Source organism: Octopus sinensis, unplaced genomic scaffold, assembly GCF_006345805.1.
Source record: "Octopus sinensis unplaced genomic scaffold, ASM634580v1 Contig17535, whole genome shotgun sequence".
Taxonomy (NCBI): Eukaryota; Metazoa; Mollusca; class Cephalopoda; order Octopoda; family Octopodidae; genus Octopus; species Octopus sinensis.
In genome coordinates, this window is record NW_021835140.1 from 1 (window position 1) to 22,500 (window position 22,500).

The 22,500-nt window shown below is 37.6% G+C and overlaps 1 long non-coding RNA gene across 2 annotated transcripts; it reads right to left on the reverse strand.

Annotated features, from left to right (window-relative positions):
- Positions 1–3,726: 3,726 nt before the first annotated feature.
- On the reverse strand, positions 3,727–14,740 carry LOC118761805. Of its 2 annotated transcripts, XR_004997649.1 has the most exons (3): positions 13,953–14,740; positions 8,724–8,733; positions 3,727–3,762 (listed from the first exon to the last, which is right to left on the reverse strand). It is a non-coding gene; the product is annotated as an uncharacterized LOC118761805 (long non-coding RNA). The 2 variants fall into 2 exon arrangements; XR_004997648.1 differs by lacking the exon at positions 8,724–8,733 and having other exon boundaries at positions 3,738–3,762.
- Between the last annotated feature and the right edge of the window lie 7,760 nt (positions 14,741–22,500).

Consider the following 22,500-nt stretch of genomic DNA (forward strand, 5'->3'; position numbering starts at 1 on the left):
GAACGACGATAAATAAGTACCGGGCTTACAAAAAATAAGTCCCGGGTCGATTTGCTCGATTAAAGGCGGTACTCCAGCATGGCCGCAGTCAAATGACTGAAACAAGTAAGATAGTAAAAAGAGAGTAATAATAAAATTTATTACATAATGTTTATTTCAAGAAGTTACTGTACATTGTTAATATTTCGTGTGGCTTCCCTTAGCTTGAATGATCAATTCAATGTGCCTGGGAAGAGAGGCGTACAAATCCTTCACCATCTTCACAGGTATGAGATGCCATTCTCTGTGGCTGAGCTTCACAATTCTTCAAGATTGCATGGATTATTCTGATGAACTCTTCTCTTTAGTTCTGTCTACATTTGCTCGATGATATTTAAGTCAGGGCTCTGAGCTGGCCAGTCTTTCAATATGGTAGCACCTTCATCAGCCAGACTCTGTTGTGGTGCACGTGGTCTGTGACATGGAGCTCTGTCACGCTGAAAAAAATCTCACCTTCATCTAAGTCTGCTATCAAATTGTCCTTCAACAACTGGATGTATTTGGCACCGTCAATTTTAACCAAATTTCTTGAACCATAACTTTTTATTATCCCGAAAGCGCCAGGCTAATAAGCGAGAATTTGTTGTGTGGGTATGTATGTATGTATCAGTCAGTCTGTCTGTCTGTCGTCTGTATGTTGTTTGTTCCTTCTTCTCGAGTCATGCCTGGATCATAATGCGGTTTTTTTCCCCGTTTCCTCGGCGTATAGGTTCCCCCACCTGGACGGGACGCCGGTCCATCGCAGGTGAGCTACAAGATGCAGGAGGAAAGAGTGAGAGAAGTTTGTGGCGAAAGAGTCAGCAGAGTTCGCCATTACCTTCTGTTCGCCGGAGCCGCGTGGAGCTAGGTGTTGTCGCTCATTAACACACACATCGCCCGGTCTGAGATTCGAACCTGCAATCCCTCGATCGCAGGTCCACTGCTCTAACCACTAGGCCATGTGTCTCCACATGTATGTTTGTATGTATGTGTTCCCTGTCGTCTGTCTGTCCTGGCTGCCTGTCTCTGTCTGTCTGTCTGTATGTCTGTCTGTCTGTATGTATGTATGTATGTATGTATGTATGTATTTATGTATGTATTATGGTATGTCTGTGTGTGTGGGTATGTATTTATGTATGGCTGTATGGTATGTATGTATGGTGTAATGTATGTATGGTATGTGGTCATCCTGTATGTCTGTCTGTCTGTCCTGTCTGTATATAATGGTATGTATGCTTAATGGATGTATTATGTATGTTATTATGTATGTATGTATGTCTGTCTGTATGTTATGTATGCTTGTATGTAAGTTGTGTATGTATGTAATGTATGTATGTTGTATGTATGTAGTATGTATGTTATGTATGTCTGTCTGTATGTATGTATGGTATTGTAAGTATGTGTGTCATGTATGTCATGTTATGTATGTATGTATGTATGTATGTAATGTATGTCTGTCTGTCTGTATGTATGTATCGCTGTAATGTCTGTCTGTATGTATGTATGTATGTATGTATCATGTATGTATGTATGTCTGTCTGTATTAGTGTATGTCTGTCTGTATGTATGTATGTATTTATGTCTGTATGTATGTATGTATGTCTGTCTTTAATGTATGTATGTATTATGGTATGCATGTATGTATGTATGTGTCTGTCTGTATGTATGTATGTATGCTTGTTTATGTATGTGAACTGTATTTTGTATGTATGTATGTATGTATGTCTGTATGTATGTATGCATGTATGTATGTATGTATGAGACGTCATTAGTGATGAGGACACCAAACGTAAAGTATTCCTTAGAATGTAATGAGCTTAAGAAGGGGTCTCACAACGAGACTCCCACCGTGTATCTTAGCCTGTATGTATCTCTGTAAGCTTGTATCCTCTAAAACAGTGGTTCCCTAACGTTTTTGGGGTTACTGCTCCCTTGGCACCAGGCCACGTTCTCAGCGCCTCTGTCACTCTCCACCACAAACATGCATTCCTTTCTGCAGCAAATTAAAAACAAATGTATTTCACAAATTAAACTTAACCTAATTACCCCAATATTTCGATGTTTTTATATCCATCACCCACTTTTGGTCACCCCATTATAACCCCTCTTTTCTTCAACGCTCCCTGGATCATTTCACCACTCCCAGTTAAAAACATGTAAAGTTTTCCTTCTCAAATCATGCCGACTCATAAGGTTTCCTGGTTTCATGGCGCATGTATCCCCCACCCATATTTGCCTGCTGAGTGGACTGGAGCAACATGAAATGAAGTGTTTTGCTCAAAAGCACAAAGCTTGGCCCGGTCTAGGAATCGAAACCGCGATCTTACAATCACGAGTCCAACACTCTAACCGCTAAGCCACGCTCTTCCACCAGCACCAGCACCAGCACCAGCACCACCACCACCACCAGCACCACCAGCACCAGCACCACCAGCACCCTCGATGGGGCAATACGGCCCACTCTGAGAACCGCTGTTCTAAAACATCATCTGGAACTCAAACATTGCCTGGTTTACCAAATGCATGTGACGTGTAGGCGAGGAATTGTTACATCACGTGATCACGTGATCACATGACCGACCAGGCTATCAGATGTTATACATTGCCGGTAATAATGCGTTCTGCGTTGTTTTAGCCTTCAAACGAGGTCACTCCACTGGCTAGGCGAACAAGCCAACAATCCCCTGGATCGAAGGGGATTGGAACGATGTGAAATGAAGCTTAGGAACACAACTCACCGCCCAATCATGGAATCGAACTGACGATCTAGCGGTCGTGGGTGCTGCGAACCTAACCACTAGGCCACGCGCCTTCACATATTTACATACAATGAGAAAATCTGGCTGAGAGCGAACATGAAATACGTGTGTATGATGAAACTGAAAGCTGAGTAATTTCAATATTGATATAGGCGTGATCACATTGACCAATAAGGTAGCCAATATGTGGTAACTTGAAGTTGCTAGAAGTAGCTGCTACATTTCTTTCGAATTACACTGTTCCTGCTTTAAAAAACAAGGCTGGGCATATTGGCTGATGATGTAGTATAAGAATAAAAAAAATATTCTCTTCAAAGATGGAATGGTAACGACTAGAATGCCTTTGATCATAGGTTTTTGATCATTGGATCAGGGCTAACCTGGAACTAAACAACAATAACAGCAGCAGCTACAACAACAACAACAACAGGGTATATTTGCTATTGTCATGTTTGATCACATGATTCAACCTTGCATCATATTTTCTTTTTAAGAAATACATAATACAAGAAAGGAACACGAACCCGCTGCATTTGTGTCCTTTCCTTTATGTATGCATATGTGCACGCTTGCATACTTAGACACCACACATTGCAAATATCTATATATATATATATATATATATTATAATATATATATATATATACGCATATATATATATTATATATCATATATATATATATATAATATATATATATATATATATATATATGTTATGCGTATATATATATAATAATATATATATATATTATATATAATATATATATATATATATATACGCATATACACATAGGCGCAGGAGTGGCTTTGTGGTAAGTAGCTTGCTTACCAACCACATGGTTCCGGGTTCAGTCCCACTGCATGGCACCTTGGTCAAGTGTCTTCTACTAAAGCCTCGAGCCGACCAAAGCCTTGTGAGTGGATTTGGTAGACGGAAACTGAAAGAAGCCCGTATATGTGTGTGTGTGTGTGTGTGTTTGTGTGTCTGTGTTTGTCCCCCCCCCAACATAGCTTCACAAAGAATAAGTCCCGGGGTCGATTTGCTTGACTAAAGGCGCTGCTCCAGCATGGCCGCAGTCAAATGACTGAAACAAGTAAAAGAGTACATATATGCATACAAGTACACACACACATATATATATGTATATACGTATGTATGTATGTATGTATATATATATATATATATATATATATACATATATACCATATATATATATATAAAACTGTCTGATGAACGGCAACGAGAAACTCAGAGTAACAGATTTTGTTGAATTTTCTGCTGCTTAAAATAAAGTATATATATATATATATATATACACACACGTATATATATATATATATATATATATATATATATATATATATTATATATATCTATATATAATTATATATATACATATATATATTATATACACACACACGTATATATATATATATATATATACACACGTAAACTACACCCACACATACACATCATACATACTTCTCACACATTCATATATCTACGTTTACCATCTCGCACACGCATTTAGCTATACACCACCTTTACACTCACACACACTCAGACACACGCACAAACACATGCACACACACACACACACACACACACACACACACACAACACACACACACACACAGGCTAATAATGCGTAGCCACCTTTTTTCTATTCGCATGCACGAGCAAAAAAACTCTCCGCACACGCCTAACAAACACTTAACCTGTGTAATAACAGCAGAAGGCATTTATTCACTTGAACGAGCCTCTTGTAAGCGCGCTCCATTGAGTCGATCACACATGAACACGGGTTGCATAATATAAAAATAATTATTCCCACCATCTGTAAGCGTCTTTAAGTCTCACTTGTCCATTTTTTTTGTTGTTGTCCTTTATAAACACTGGAACAAAACAGAAGCGGGAAAAGCTGGAGTAGACACCGGCTACACAAGCTATTACCGCCATTCTCAAGAGACGACGTATTATCTATAAGACCACATAAACAGACAATAATATTCTGTATTGTCCTAGATTAGTGAGCTTTTATTTATATTAATGGTTCCATATTATTAATGTTTTATTGTTGTTAGCACTATTGTTGTTGTTGTTATTATTGTTTGTGTCCTCTTTACGTTAATGTTGTGTTCTTTGTGTTGTTCTGTTGTTTTGTATGCTGGTTGGTGTGTGTCTGTCTTTCTTCACATCATTCCACCCCTCAACCCCCTGCTCGGTACCCCCTGCTCGGTACCCCCTCCTCCCGCCTACCTACCACCTATCACCTATCCACCTACCTTAACAACCTGCCTACATATCTACATATGTAGCTACTTAACTAACCGCCTACCTGCGTACATAAATCGTGTGTGCCTGTATACATACATACATACATACATACATACATACATACACACATACATACATACATACATACGTGCATATATGCATACATAGATTCATACATACATACATACATACATACATACATACATACATACATACATACATACATACATACACACACATGCATACACACATACATACATGCATACATCATACATACATACATACATACATACATTCATACATTTCCTACATACACAATCATACATACAGACACACATACATGTATGTGTGTAGTATATATATATACCATTAATGTATGAATATGTATATATAAATGGGTATATATGCATCTTACCACACACATATATACTATATACTATTTATGCATGCGTATATATGTATGTTTGTATGTGTATATATGTGTATATATATATATATATATATGTGTGTGTGTGTGTGTGTGAGAGTGTGTGTATGCACGCAGCCACACACACACACACACACACACATACATATGTTATCGCTTGCCAGCTGTCTGTGTTATTGGTTGCAACACAGTCGTTATTTCCTCCATATTCTTCAGGTAGAATTTCCAGGCAGAACCATCGAATCAAGGAGCGATATCTCGCTATGTTGAACATTATTAGAAGTAGGCTGACCTTCAAGCATTAAGTAGCTGTCGAATTACCTGTAAAGCGGGCAAGGTGATCATTAAGTTCAGTTAAAAGCAGCTAAAAGAGAATGTAATTTCAATGTGTTCTATTGGATAACGAAGTGTATGGGTAGGCAAGAGACGCATTTCAAGGCCCGTCAATGAGTTCGTTATTAAAACTGATACTTAAATGAATGTATTTTTAATATTGTATATATTAACTTAATCCTTAATTTGCTTCTATATTCATTTATATATTTATTTATACACATAAATATATATAAATAAATGAAAGAATGGAGTTGAACGACGAATTAACAAAATTCCTTTATTTTCGACATATGTTTCGAAGGCTGCATATTCCTAATTTCGAAGGAATAAGGGGTGCATTATGCCGCCTTCTCATCAGGAAAAACAAGGAACTTATGTCAGCATCAAGATGCATAAAAAACTTTTAGATGACTGCCCACACGGAGCCCATAGCGAAATTAGGATTATGCAGCCTTCGAAACATATGTCGAAAATAAAGGAATTTTGTTAATTCGTCGTTCAACTCCATTCTTTCATTTATTTGTATTTAAAAAACACAAATTTTCCACAACGATAGCACGTGATCTCTGCCCTAGGCATGTAGCTTCAACCGTGTTTTTCTGACGCGAATTTGCTACCAGGTATCGGTTAACCGATTATCCATAATAAGATAATTCATTCAACTACTCAATTATTCATAAATATATATATATATATATATAATATATATTATATATATATATATATATATCTTTTACTGTACATCTTTTTTTGTTTCAGTCATGAGACTACGACCATGCTGGGCCGCTGCCTTGAAGGATGATTTTTTTTCTTAGTCGAATGAAGGATTGAACCTCAGTACTTATTCTCTTAAACCTTGGACTTATTGTATTGGTCTGTTTTGCCGAACTGTTAAGTTTCAGGGACGTAGACATACCTACACCGGTTGTCAAGTGGTGGTAGGTGACAAACATGTACAAAAAGACAAACAAACATACATACAATGGGATTCTTTCAGTTTCCACCTACCAAATCCACTCACAAGAACTTTGGTCAGCCCGAGGCTATTGTAGAAGACACTAGTCCATGGTGCTACGCCGTAAGACTGAACCCGGAATCATGTGGTTGGGAAGTAAGCCTCTCACCACACAGCCACACCTGTGCCTATTTTGCAGAAAATTTTACAAGAGATGTCTTCCTCTTGTGGCAAAGACAGATGTACTCGGATCTTCTGTTCGGTGATCTTGGTGGCTGCTTCAATCTAGAGCTTTTCAGATAAACATACATAGCAAACCTTGTCTCGATTTCCGTGTTATGGGAACTCTTTCAATTACAATGTCCTTTAATGTTCAAACTTCAAGAAATTTAGGAAAAAAAGAGAATATGGTTAGATACCACAACGCACCAACAGAACAATTAGATGCAATTTATGTTTATCTGAGAAGCTACAGATCCTTGAACAGTAATCAAAATTGCTGAACAGAAAGTCCGATACCTTGTCTCTCTCTTATCGTAGTCAGGTATTTCTCTGTTATCGTAGACAGGTATTTTTGTACGTATATATGTGTATATATTTATATATATGTATATCTATTTATATATATATATACACATACACACATACATATATATTTTATTTTATTAAAACTTTTTGATCTTCTTCCAAAAATTTCTCACACTAATGCGAATGACAATGCATAAATTTAATTACAATTACTATGATTATAATTTTTTCTTACATATATGTATTATCTTTCGAAACGTGCGTATGTATTGAATCCAACTTTGTGTTAAATATAATTTTGATTCAACATCTTTTCCCTCCATTTTTAAAATACTTGTTTATGGTATATTTATACCTATAACGAAATTTTTCAAGTATTATATATATATATATATATATATATATATAAATGAAAAAATGTATTGTAAATTAACAAACGCAGGTAAAAAAAACGTATAACGTACAATGAATGTACAACCGGACAGGAGACAGACACAGAAGGTCCCTAATTCTGTAGCGCGCCAACAGATGGCAGCACACGGTTGCGTGCGCTGTAAAAGCTAGTATTTATGAGGCAGTGTGCCGAGTGACATCGCTGTGTTTACTTCAAGAGTTATGAAATTTGTGTTTTTGTGATCACATGTATGCTGTAGTTTGCGATTTTTGTCATGGACATGACGCTTGAACAAAAATCAACGTGAAATATTGCACTGAACTTGGGAAGTCTGCTACAGAGACATCGTGTATACTTTGGCAAACTTACGGCGACAAGGTAATGGATCGTACGCAATGTTTCAAGTGGCACGGGCGCTTCAAAAGCGAAAGAACATTCCTGGAGACGATGAGCGTCTCGCATTGTTGTGTTTTTTGTGTTTTCTTGTTGTTTGGATTAACTATATATATATATAAGTTCAGCAAAATTTAGATTGTGTCTATATTTCTACCCTCTTTGTAATGTTGGCAAATGAAATAAGTATAAAAATGTGCATTGTCGTTTAATTATAAAATTCTATATGTGGCTGAAGATTGCTCGACATTTTAAAACTGATGTAATACAGTGTTTAATAAAACGAAGTCGCATGAAACGATTGTACTACACTACCTTGAATATCCTTGTTGCTTATTTTGATTATATATATATAATATATATATATATATAAATATATATACATCAATATATGTACATATTTGAAAAAATTTAATTAAAATTATGAATTATATAAAGAATCTTTGGAAAATGGAAATCGTTTCAAATGCTAAATACTGTGAAAGTGTTGCCACAAAACTCTGTTCTATCAGGTTTATGTTTAGGTCTTAAAAGATTTTTTAAAAATGCTATTAATAATTCACTTTTTGTGAATATTGTGGCTGCATTCTGAAACTTCACTTGGATTTTTTAAATGCATATATTTATGTATCAACTTGTGTGTGTCTCTACGTTGATATCTCCCCCCCCCCATCACCACCGTGGTGGGGGAGAACCAGTCTTGGTTTCTTAACTTTCACGTAAGTTAGCGGTTCGGTACAAGTGGCCAACAGATTAAATACCAAGCTAATAATAAAAAAAAAAATAGTACTAGGGCTGACTAGTTCGACTAAAACCCTTCAAGGAAGTGCTGCAGTATGGCCGCCGTTCAATGACTGAAACCAGTAACAGTTAAATGGTGTAAGAAAGAAGTGAAAGCTAAACGTTAAGTAGTGAGTTTTCTTGTGGACAAATATACTCTTTTTACTCTTTTACTTGTTTCAGTCATTGACTGCGGCCATGCTGAAGCACCGCCTTTAATCGAGCAACTCGACCCCGGGACTTATTCTTTTGTAAGCCCAGTACTTATTCTATCGGTCTCTTTTGCCGAACCGCTAAGTAACGGGGACATAAACACACCAGCATCGGTTGTCAAGCAATGCTAGGGGGACAAACACAGACACACACACACACACACACACACACACATATATATATATATATATACATATATACGACGGGCTTCTTTCAGTTTCCGTCTACCAAATCCACTCACAAGGCTTTGGTCGGCCCGAGGCTATAGTAGAAGACACTTGCCCAAGGTGCCACGCATTGGGACTGAACCCGGAACCATGTGGTTGGTAAACAAGCTACTTACCACACAGCCACTCCTGCGCCTATATGTATGTGTTGATTCATAATTATTCGTATTTGTTGGCGCTGTGAAATGGAACCTTCATATATTGATCTTCGCTCTCCTGTACATTGATATGGAAATCATTTCAAATGTTAAATACCCTGAAAGTGTTTGCACAAAATATCGTCATCTGGTCGAGCTTGCTCGGACATTTTTAACTCGCACACACCATCCATCCCGGCCCTGCATTAGTAGAAGGAGGTCTTCAGTGAGGAATCTAGGGTCTCTGGTGAGTTGATCGGTTGATCTACATACGTTTGTGTTCGATCGACCAGCTCGAGTACAGCCACGCTTTGGCATCCATAGAAGTAGGTCACGTGCCAGCTCTTGTTTAACTTGCCCACCATGTCCCGGAAAGCGCTAGCACCGCCTGTGGGAAAGAAGCAGACCTCCATACATTTATTTCTCGGTGGAATGATTTCACCAAGATATCCTTAAGACTACTCTTAACATTCGGATATAAGTTCAGCCTAGTTTAGCTCGCCAGCAATTCCTGTAAAGCGCAAGCACCTTTCCCTTATAATGTTGGAAACAGGCAGATTTCCACACAGCTGTTTATTGGTGGTATAAGTTTTCCATGATATGTTTAAGACTGCTCTTAACACTCGGGCGTAGTTCCATCTAGCTTGGATTCCAGTTGATATAGTGGTAGCACAACAAAACTGTTGTTGTTCCTTCTCGAGCCATCCCTGGATCATAAGGGCCGGTTTCCCGGTTTCCTCAGCGTATAGGTTCCCCACCTGGACGGGACGCCGGTCTGTCGCAGGTGAGCTGCAAGACGCTGGAGGAAAGAGTGACAGAAAGTTGTGGCGAAAGAGTCAGCAGAAATTCGCCATTACCTTCTGCCGGAGCCGCGTGGAGCTTAGGTATTTCGCTCATAAACACACACATCGCCCGGTCTGAGATTCGAACCCGCGATCCCTCGACCGCGAGTCCGCTGCTCTAACCACTAGGCTATATGCCTCCACAATAAGACTGTTGGCTGCTTGCTGATAATATTTGTTACCAACTAACATAATGATAGTAATAATAACTGGCTGCATTGAATGAAATAAAAGCAAAATATAAGGGAACAACAACAATAATAAAAATATAGAATAAATTACAAAATACTGAAACGACAACATCAACAGTAAAGATATAAAAGGGAAACAACGACAAATAAGTAAAATGAGACGAAATAAAAACAAAACAAAATGGTAGTTACAAAAACAGAAATTTGACGATACGAAACGAAGACGAAACATTAGATTCATGAACGATGTCTTGTAGATATACTCTTTCATATGTTTTGGCAGATTCGAACGCAGATATCCTACTCACTGTTGTGAACGTAACTGGAGAATAGCTTCTCCCTTTTGCGACAACAATGCGTGCATAATACACTCGACTCATTGGTGTAAGGGATTCAGGGATCCCGGTGTTTCGACATGTGTCCCGTCAGTCAGAAGCACTCGAACCTTTGTGCCTAAACCAAGCCAGCGGCTTTGTGTATAATTTTAGTTTATTCGCTAAAAAATAAGAACAATATGCACAACCAACCACATGGTTCCGGGTTCAGTCTCACTGTGTGGCATCTTGGGCAAGTGTCTTCTGCTATAGCCCCGGGCCGACCAATGCCTTGTGAGTAGATTTGGTAGACGGAAACTGAAAGAAGCCTGTCGTATATATGTATATATGTATATATATGTATGTGTGTGTATGTGTTGTGTGTCTGTGTTTGTCTCCCTAGGATTGCTTGACAACCGATGCTGGTGTGTTTATGTCCCCGTTACTTAGCGGTTCGGCAAAAAGAGACCGATAGAATAAGTACTGGGCTTGCAAAAAGAATAAGTCCCGGGGTCGAGTTGCTCGATTAAAGGCGGTGCTCCAGCATGGCCGCAGTCAAATGACTGAAACAAGTAAAAGAGTAAAAGAGAGAGTATCATCTTTGGGGAATTTATTACAGACAGATCTTTCTAGTGATTTGTAAAGTTACAATGAAAGCATTCTGTATTTGCATTTATGTCCCCATCATCTGTAAACACAAGATTCGATATTTTTACATCTCATCCGTAGCGAGATCTGAAAAAATGATTTGCCTCTGAATTCTTAATACGTTCCGACAGATTCGAATGCAAGTATGCTAGTCGCTGCTGTGTATGTCACAAGGAAAAAAAAACAACTTTTCTCCTTTGCGACGATAATGCGTTCATAACATGCTCGGTTCATTGGTGCAAGGGATTCTGGGATACCGATGTTTTGACATGTTGTATCTCGTTAGTCAGAAGTACCTGGACCTTCGAGTTTAAACAAGTCAGTGACTTTGTTTATAATTTCAGCGAACGAACTGTTTGCCGATCAGTGCTGATATCTGCCAACCGTTAAAAAGTCGTATTTCTACTGTGTACAGGGAGAGCTGAAACAATGATTTGCTGATTTATCCTTTAATACGTCGCAGCAGATTCGAAACAAATATGTTAGTGACTGTTGTGTATGTCACAGGGGAGCAGCTTCTCCCTTTTGCAATGACAATGCGTTCATAAAACGCTCGACTCATTGGCGCAAGGATTCTGGGACACTGGTGTTTTGACATGTGATTCGTGAGCCAGAAGTACCCGGATGTTTGAGCCTAAGCAATGCACTGGTGTCGTGGTTTCGTCTTGATACAAATAAAAGAGAGCGAGTGTATGTGTGTGTGTGTGTGAGAGAGAGAGAGAGAAGAAAATATAAAATGATACAAAAATAAGATGAAATTATATTACAAATTTAAGGCGGAACGAAACGATACAAATAAAAGACAAAACAGAATAGTACAAAAATATGACGAAAGGAAATGAATCTTTTCGGTTTGAACGGCAGTTTTTTCTAGCGATGTCATATGAAATTGTCATCCATAATTATGATCCTAGTATCGATCTATTGCATTTCAATATGTTTTAGGGTTAGAGTTAGGGTTAGGGGTGGGGGGAAGGGTATCTTTTTTTCTTCACAAATGTAAATAAACCCAATCTGTTTCTTAAACAAGGGACATATTCATACGGCACAGAATGTTTTTTTTTACCTCAATGGACGTCAGTGATTGGTTGAAATTGCAGAAATTGAAGAAAAAAAACCAACAAATATCTTACAAACTATAGAATTTTCTCAATAAAGCCAAGAGAAAAAGATGTTTTATAAACACATTCTACCAGTATACGAAGTTTAAATTTTTTAGTTACCTAGAAATTATGTTTAAAACTGCCGTTCAAACCGAAAAGATCCAAGGAAATCTATGTAAGGAGAAATGAAATGACACAAAAATAAGACAAATTTAAACGTTTCAAGAAACAAAACAAGAGTGACACAAAAAGGAGGAAACAAAGGAAGGACATGAAACGAATATGTTGCAGACGGAACAATAATTTATGTTAATTTATGTAAAAATAATCATGAAGAAAGAAAAGAGAACTCGTCCACAACAAAATTTCGTCTTTATACAATCCAAAAAGTAAAACAGCAACAATCTTTGTAAAATAAATAATTAAATAAATAGTTAACAGAGATTTAAAAAAAAAAAAAAACGGGAAGGGGGGATCAGTGAGTGTTTTACAAGGTTTTGTGAGAGGATGGGAAAGATCGTGTTTGGTGAGGAAATTGTGAAGGTCCCGTGGAGTCCGGGGGTTGCAGGTCGCAAGGTCGGTTCGGATCGGGTCGGAGGAGGAAGGGAAAGGAAGAGTCTTTATTTCATATTTTGATATTTTATCTTTCTCTTTTCATCTGGCTATTATTGTAAGAGTAGTACTACTATTAGTAGTAGTAGTAGTAGTAGTAATAATAGTTGTTGTTGTTGTTGTTGCGGTGGTAGGGGTTGGGTTGGGGGTGAGGGAGCAGGTGTATGGAGAAAGAGAGACGGAGATAGGCGGAGAAAGGCGGAGACAAGCGGAGAATAAGGAAAAAAAAACACGGGGATAAGAACATCGTAGTATGTGGTGCTGGTTATGGGTGGGTCGTGACTTTAGGGTCGTGACTTTAGGGTCGTGACTTTAGGGTCGTGACTTTAGGGTCGTGACTTTAGGGTCGTGACTTTAGGGTCGTGACTTTAGGGTCGTGATATATAACGATCTGCGGAGGGATATTTTATTATCATTATTATTATTATTATTATTATTATTATTATTATTATTATTATTATTATTATTAATTTATTATTAATTTTATTATCATTGTCGCAAAAGTGATGGCGGCGGAGAAACTTGATGGTGTGGGTGGGGGTCAGGTGTGTATAAAGGATGGGAGTCGAGGTCGAGGTCAAGGAGGAATGGAAAGGCAAGAGTGAGACGGAAATAGACGGTAAATGACGGAGAAAAAAATGCCGAAGAGGAGACGGGAGTTGGAACGCTCTTTTGGTTAATTTGATGGGAAGAATAATGGATATTTCGTATTGGATGTTGGTGGTGTGCACGATGAACATTGAAATAATAATTTTCTTTTTTTTTTACTGAAAAAAAAAAAAAATCCGTATGTGCACGTGTGTGTGTGTGTGTGTATGTGTGTGTTTAAATATATATTTCTTTTGAAAGTTTTTTTTTTTTCGTTTTCAGTTTTCAATTTCTGGTGAATGTTCGTACACAATCGTATATGTCCGTACACAATCGTAAATGTTCGTACACAATCGTATATGTCCGTACACAATCGTATATGTTCGTACACAATCGTAAATGTTCGTCTTTCATCGTTCAACATGAGGAAGTGGGGTGGGGGTGGGGGGAAGCAGTATTTATTATTTTTCTTGTATGACATTTTTTTTTCTGATTTTTTTTTGTAAGTGGGTGGATAGGTGGGTAGGGATAGAAATTTTTTTTTTTTTGGTAAGGCGGTATGTGAACACGTGACGTACTTTTCTCTCGACAGAAATGTTAACACCGGTAGGGTAAAGCAGGATTACGAAGTAGCAGTAGTAGTAGTAGCAGCAGCAGCAGCAGTAGTAGTAGTAGTAGTAGTAGTAGTAGTAGTGATGGTGGTAGTAATACTAGTAGTTTTAGTAGTAGTAGTAGTAGTAGTAGTATCAGCAACAGTAATAGTGATTTATTAATACAGGCACAAAACCTCAGATTTATATGATCTGGAAATTAAGATTATGTGACATTCATCCCCAAACTGTTAGAAATGTGACACAGTTCCAATCCAGAATCGGGCGTTGTGTGTGTTTATTGAGCGAAAACACCTAAAGCTTCACGAGGCTCCGGCAGGCGGGGTGGTGGCGACACCTGTTGTACTCTTTCGCTCCAACTTTCTCTCACTCTTTCTTCCTGTTTCTTGTCCCCGACTTCCTACACAACCGCTGAACCTGGATGCGCATTCATCCATCCGTCGATGCTCTCGGTGTCGGGGGTTGACCTGCTTTCTCTTCTGCGGGTCTTACGAATAGCAAAGGACCACGTTTCGGACTTCTCCCACTACTGGGACGAAGACCGCTTCGCTCAACAAACAAACAAACAAACAAGCAGCAGCTGCAGTAGCAGCCAGGGATTTCTAATATAGACTAAAAATTATAAAATTTTGGTTAGAATACCGAGGATGAAATTAACTCTTGGTCTTGGAAGAAAGCATGACGAAGTTAATTTCAGTGAAATTTGAAGTCGGAACGTAAAGAAACGTAACTCAATAATGCAACGTATTTTCTGTCCGCTGCTCAACCGGTTTTTGCCAGCACTTCACAACAACAAATAATTATATCAGATCAGTTCGCTTTGCTCTCTCTCTCTCTCATGCCAAAATCTAGACATGCGTGTTTAGACTGACAAGGAGATGAAGATGAAATGAAATCAGAGATGCAAAAAAAAAAAAAAAAGATCTTGCTCAACAGGACTCAAAATCTAAACGCAGTTTTAAAACGTAACCAGGTAGGGCAAAAGTTCAAATCCCGTATAATACGCTCTCACTTCAAAAGCACAACTCACGCAGAACGCTTTCTGCGCAGCGCACACACTCAATACACACACACTCACACATACTTTACGGAATCTTGAAATAATGCTTACTAATTTTGGCACAAGGGCAGCAATATTTAGGGGTGGAGGCGAGGCGATTACATCAACCCCAGTACTTGACTGGTACATTGTTTTATTGACCCCGATAGGATGATAAGCAAAATCAATCTCGGTAGGATTTGAACTCAGAACGTAAAAAGCCGAAAGAAATATTGCTAAGCATTTTCTCCAACATGCTAACGATTCTGCCATCTCGCCACCTTATCATCGCCAAATAATATAACTCATCCAAGATAATCTCCAACGCATACGTGCACTTCCAGGTCAGCATCCAATGAATGATACGATACAAACTCTTACGCAATCGCTACCTGATACTAAATAGGATAAAAACCCCTTCGGTCATGAACGACCATGGAATTGCACCTAGAAAGTTACCCTCCGAGGCACAAGTCCAAGCAAGCTTGTTTGTGGAAGACAAGCAGTCGTCCATGCATACCAACCTCATCTCTCCACGCCACGCCACGCCTCGCCACGCCACCGATATTATCCAAGGGAAAGGCAAAGGGGCCGATACAGCTTGGCATCAGTGATGTTGCAATTCATTTCTGCAACTGAATGAACTGGGGCGACGTGAAATAAAGTGTTTTGCCCAAGAACACAACACACAACCTGGTCCGGGAATCGAACTCATGATTGCGACTATCTTTCTCTCTCTATATATATTTCTTTATTGCCCACAAGGGGCTAAACATAGAGGGGACAAACACGGACAGACAAAGGGATCAAGTCGTTTACATCGACCCCAGTGCGTAACTGGTACTTAATTTATCGACCCCGAAAGGATGAAAGGCAAAGTCGACTTCGGCGGAATTTGAACTCAGAACGTAACGACAGACGAAATACGGCTACGCATTTCGCCCGGCGTGCTAACGTTTCTGCCAGCTCGCCGCCTTCTCTCTCTATATATGTATATACATGGCGGCGTGCACAGCATGTCTCTGATTGTTGTGGTGGTAGTGAAAATAGCAATATTCGAGGAAGTTGTAAAAATGGAAGAGGTGGAAACGATAAAAGCTACAGAGTCGCAATGTATCGAAGTTCCTTTTGTTGAGGCACTTAGTTCCGTTTTCTGTTATATTTCTTTGTCTCTCGTCATTTGTCTCTTTCTTTCTCGCTCCTTATTTTATTCTGCCGTTAGATGGCGTTGAGATAAAGCGGAAGTCAGCATGGCAGGTTCAATGTTAAACTTCAGAATAAGAAATTTAAAATTATAGCCATCATGTCTGGGTTTGAACAGTAATCGATCAAAAACACTGCATTGCATTGTAAGAATTTAGAATAGCTTTCTAATAGTCCCCAGCACTACTCTCACCACTTCAACTAAACAAAAAGAAAAACAAAACAAAACAAAACAAGGAAAACATAAAACCAATATAAATTATTGAAAACTCTCTGGGAAGAATGTAATGTTGTGATAGTCATCCTTTCCTCTATGCTAAATGTAAAGGAAATAATTGTAACTGGGGACAGAAAGCCCCAACGTAATAGGTAAACCAGGATTGAGCCGAAGAGTCGAAATACTACGCATAAAGAAATACGAATTGTTTTGTACCGAATTTGATGGTTTATTGAACTATTTCTACCCCAACCCCCAACACCGGGTTTTCTATTTAATTTTCGTTCGTTCGAGTTCAATAATACAGTTAGGTACCAGTGATATACGAGGTTAGATTCATCAACTGTTTACCCTATCTTGACCTAAGGCGACTTTCTCTCACTCTCTTCCTGTTTTTTGAGTAACGCTGCGATGGACTGGCGTCCCGTCCAGCTGGTGGGGGGAGGGGAACACATACGCCACAGAAACCGGGAAACCGGGCCCATGAGCCTGGCTAGGCTTGAAAAGGGCGCATAAATAAATAAATATCTACTCAACTTGTCCTTAATGTACTAACTGTGCTCTTTTGTACTAACTTTTGTACTAACTTTTGTGAACCAAGGTGGTTCTTAATCTCGAGGACTTTGTGAAGACTACTTGCCTTGCCACATAATGCTGTCTTCTGGATTTTACAATTATCGACACTATTCTGGACAAAATGCTAGGCGGCATTTCATCCGTCTCTACGTTCATAAAAGGCAAAAACGTCCTCGGCGGAATTTGAACCCTGAACCTAAGGACGGACGAAATACCTCCAGATAGTTCGTTCGGCGAACTAACGATTCGGCCAGCGCGGCGCCTTTGCTGCTGATATTATGATTGTTGCTGTTGTTGCTATTATTAAACGTTGTTGCCTTTACTATTTGTTCATATCACACCACAGATATTGCTGTTGTTATTAGTATTGTTATTGTTGTTGTTATTGTTAAACGATATTATTGAAGTTGTTTGTTGTTGCTTTGCTGATGATGCTAACGTTATTAAATATTGATACATTTGTTGTTGTTGGATTCCACCACCATCTAATTAGTATTACTTTCGGTTAACGTTAGTAATTAAAGTTATTAAAGTAATTAATAAATAATTAGCAAAAAAAAACAACAACGATTGATTCTCGCTAGACGATGGTGAGGTCACAGAGTCAACCAATGATGAGGTCAAATTAAACAACGGTTTAAATCCAAACAATCAATAATTTAGGCCAAATCAGCGAAAGATGACCTTGTGTAGCAATGACCTTGTGTAGGATCGAAGGAGGTTAATAACAGAAGCTCAATGGAATAAAGATTACAAAAGAAAAAAAAAACACTAACAATAAATAAAAAAAAGCTCACACACGTCGTTAAAGGGTCAACAAAAGGGCAAACAACAACGACCCCTATATTGAATATTACCCCCCCTCTTTTATCTCTTCCCTCTTTTCTACCACCTCCTCCTCCTACTACTCTTTCCCCGTGTTGCATATAAGTAGTAACACAACACGTCTTCAAAACTCGCTCGCTTTTAGCATTCACAAATTCTTCCCCAGCAACTATACCACCACCACCACCACCACCATCATCATCATCATCCTCGTATCATCATCACCATCAAATACAAAAACAAAAACAAAAACAAAAAAAAATAGAAAACAAAGGAAAGAAAAAGAAAGCCAAAGCAATCGTTAGTCGATGGTGAGGTCAAGAAGTCAATCGATGGTGGGTTTTTGACCTCAACACTGGTGACGCAAAATGTCATCATCGTCGCCACCATCGCCACAACCACCACCGCCACTGCCGCCGCCGCCGCCGTTACCACCACTACCATCTTCCACCATCGTCGCCATTACTGCACTAACCACTACTATCACTTACACTATCACCACTCCTACCACCATTATGCTCATTATCTCCAGCATATATATATATATACATACATACACACACACACACACACACACACACACACATATATATATATATATACATATATATATGTATACATACATATATATACATGCACACACATGCCTATATCTATATATATATTTACAACTGTCAACGTCCACATCTTGCCGCACATCCGACTTTTCTCCATCAATAATTTTCCCTCTTCTATTCCTCATCCGCCTCCTCCTTTTCGTCCTCCTCTTCATCGTCAAGACGAATCATATTATTATTTTAGTGGTACTCGGAGTCGACGCTAAATGTCGCTATTGCTACAGAATACACACAACACGTCTCCATTGCTAGCCTCACAAACACCAGACCAATATTATCGCCGCTATCTTCATCGGCCGAAATCTTCGTTATCATCTTCATCCTCATTTTCATCCTCATCCTCATCATCATCACTATCATCATCACCACCACTATCATCAACATCACTCTCATTATTACACGTGCACACACAGATGTATGTATGTATGTATGTATGTATGTATGTACGCATGTATGTATGTATGTATGTGTGTGTATATACATATGCATATGTATAAACATATAAGTGTTTATGTATATATATATATATATATATGTGTGTGTGTATAAGTATATATATATATATATACATATACATACAACTATGTGTGTGTGTATATATAGAAAAAGGTTATTTGCCTGCCAACCCAATGTGGCAGTCCCGGTTGAGAGATGTTTCTCTTTCTCTATGTACATATATATATATATATATATATATATATATATATATATATATATATAATATATATATATATATATATATATATATATATATATATGCATATGCATCTATGCGTGAGTATGTGTGTGTATGCGTACATGTATCCATGTGTGTGTGTGAGTGTGCACGAGAATGTTACATAGAAGTAGGGCTAGTTATATTTATGTATGGAAAGATATATTTGGAATGTGTGAAAAGTGTAAGTCTCAACATATGTGAGTATGTATGCGTGTGTGTGTGTCTATGTTTTTTGTGTGTGTATGTGTGTGTATGTGTGTTAATGTACGAGCGCGTATGTTCCAGTTTGTATGAGGTACAGCAAAGGTTGCGTATCTGTTATGAAATTACTATCTGAAAAACGGTCGGAAGCAAGCCATAAATTTTATCAGCTACTTAGTGGTTTTTTTCTTATTCTAAGCAATAAATACATAATTTCGTATGTTCACTTGAAAATTTTATCTCTAATACATCAAGATGTAACGAAAAGATGGGTGCACTTTAACGATGAACATTAAAAGAATAACGAAAAAAAAAAAAAAAGCGGAACATGGCCGGATGTAGCTTCTGTGAAGCTATATTACGCTGATGAGTTTTTAAAACGTGAAACACCAACGGAGTAGTTTCGCATAAGGTGGTACTTGGCCTGTTGACTTATAATAACCGAAATGACATTGTATGTTTTTGCATTTGTGGCGCTCTGCAGAAGGATGTCTGAGTGTATATGCATCATATATAGTTAGAATGCACTTTTAAATGCCTATACATACATATATATGTATATATATATATTATATGTACATAAATATATGCATATGTATATATATATATATCTATATATAAGGCCTGCTCGCTTAGCCAGCGGGGTGGCGTCATTTGAAGGCTAAAACAATGCGAAGCGCATTGTGACCAGCAATGTGTAGCAACATCTGATAGCATGGTCGGAAAAGGAAAGGAAAAGGATGTATATATATTTATATATATATATATATATCTATATATATATGTATATGCTGACATCTAAATGTGTGTTCTAACTAACTATATATATATATATATATATATATATTATATATATATGTGTGTGTGTGTGTGTGTGTGCGTGTACATACATAGGTGTATATATATTTAGGTATAAAATATATACTTACAATAATTTTATGTAGAAATATCAGGAGTTAACACATGTCGCACACACACACTTCTACGCATTCTTTCTTAAATAAATAACTTTACATGCACACCCGAACACATTCCCTTAAACACACACACACACACACACACACACACATATATATATATATATATATACACATGTATTCGCAGAGCATATACGTAGATAAAGAACTGTCACTTCTTTCGCTACTGATTGGGGTGGGGTGGGAGGAGGAGGAAGGGTGGGAGAAGTGCAATAGGCTCCCAGTAAATGACTGGTACTTAACTGCATCGATAACAAACGCAAGAAAGTTCAATGTCGCCCACGATGAGATATGTACTCATAAAAAAACACAGAAATCATCATCGTCGTCGTCATCATCATCGTCGTCGTCATCATCATCATCACCATCATCATCAACAACAACTAGAATAACTATCACCTAATCTCTATTAGATACTTCTACACCAATCTTGTTAACATGCTTGTAGGTAAGGTAAAGGAAAATAGGTCTCTCACTATATATATCTATATCTTTATATATATATATATATATATATATATATATATATATATATACATGTGTTTATATATGCACATATATGCACACATATACGTAGTATGATCAAATGTCAACTAACACGCATTTTACAGGCTATACACTGTTTCCTGTATGATGTAAAAGTCGCATAATACAACGATCAGACCTGCAGGAACAAAAAAGAAGAATCGTCTCGCTTCTTCACAGAAGAAAGGAGTACTGCTACATGTCTAATGTATAATGGGTGCTAGATCGGAAGAACTACATTGCATGGTATATTCAGCGGTACATTCAGCTTCCATCTTAAAGAAGTACGACGATTTTTTTTTAGTGGGCCCGATGATTGTAGTATGGACTTACATACATGCGAACACATAGAAATAGGTTCTGATTTTAGGTAGTTGACATTGAACTTCTCAGATTTAGAAATGGGAGCAGATAATAGAATATACATACAATATGGCTATATATATATATATATATATATGTATACACACACATACACAGTCCGCTAGTCCTTCTAAATGAAAATGTGCGTATAATTTGAATTATTTACCAAAGTTAGTTATAAATCGGTATATTTAACCTTTCCTCATTCTCTTGTTGTTATTAGAATTTACAAGAAATCTTCAAAATATATTCCAACAGATTCTCATTTCTTCTTGTTCTGGTGGGCAGAAATTTGAAGTAATACATGTGCGTAACAAATGAAGATCGCAGCACCACCATATTTATATAAACGAATGTATGTATATACATATATATATATTATATTATATATATATATATATATATATATATATATATATATATATATATATATATATATATATATATATATATGTATGTATGTATGTATATATATATATATTATATATATATTATACATACATGCACACACATATATGCATGCAAAGCAACGTATTTTGAGGGTGTTCCTTTCATGTTGTGGAAGCACCCACGTGTTCAATGTGATCTCGCGAGAATTCTCATGAAGCCTTGTTTGTTTGTTTGTTTACTGTTTGTTGTAAGTCGCACGCGCTGTTCCTCGATTTATTATAACGGTGTCACTAAGATCACTCTGTAAACAAATATATGCGAAACAACGTGAAACCGGGGGTAACATATTACATGTACACATACATACATACATGTATGTATATGCATGTGCATGTACATATCATATATAATATATATATATAATATATATATAATTATATATATATAATATATATATATATATTACATACACCTACGTATATCATATATATGTAT